The sequence below is a fragment of the Phalaenopsis equestris genome, unplaced genomic scaffold (assembly GCF_001263595.1).
Source record: "Phalaenopsis equestris unplaced genomic scaffold, ASM126359v1 Scaffold000223, whole genome shotgun sequence".
Classification (NCBI taxonomy): domain Eukaryota; kingdom Viridiplantae; phylum Streptophyta; class Magnoliopsida; order Asparagales; family Orchidaceae; genus Phalaenopsis; species Phalaenopsis equestris.
The window spans coordinates 363,639-363,963 of NW_018164665.1; the positions used below are offsets into that span (position 1 = coordinate 363,639).

Genomic DNA, 325 nt, shown 5'->3' on the forward strand with positions numbered 1-325 from the left:
TCTTATAAAATTTTCCTTTCAGTCTAAGCGACACTTTTCTATCACACAAAAGGCCCGAAGTATTCCTCTACTTCAACCAACCAAATTGAATTCTACTATTAACATCACCATCAATATCACTATCGCTTGGGACAACAGACCCGAGATATCTAAATCGTTCACATCTTTTAATAATTTGGTCACCCAAAGTTACACCTCTGTCACTAGAGCTACAATTACTAAAATTACATTTTATGTATTCAGTTTTAGTTCTACTCAAATGAAGGCCTTTAGGCTCCAATGTAGACCTCCATAATTCAAGTTTTTCCTAGGTTTTTTCTCTCGT

At 35.1% G+C, this 325-nt stretch overlaps 1 protein-coding gene across 1 annotated transcript in view; it reads right to left on the bottom strand.

Moving 5' to 3' along the window:
- Positions 1-325, bottom strand: part of LOC110023215 — a gene marked incomplete at its 3' end in the record, with an annotated part of 113,448 nt that overhangs the window by 50,864 nt on the left and 62,259 nt on the right.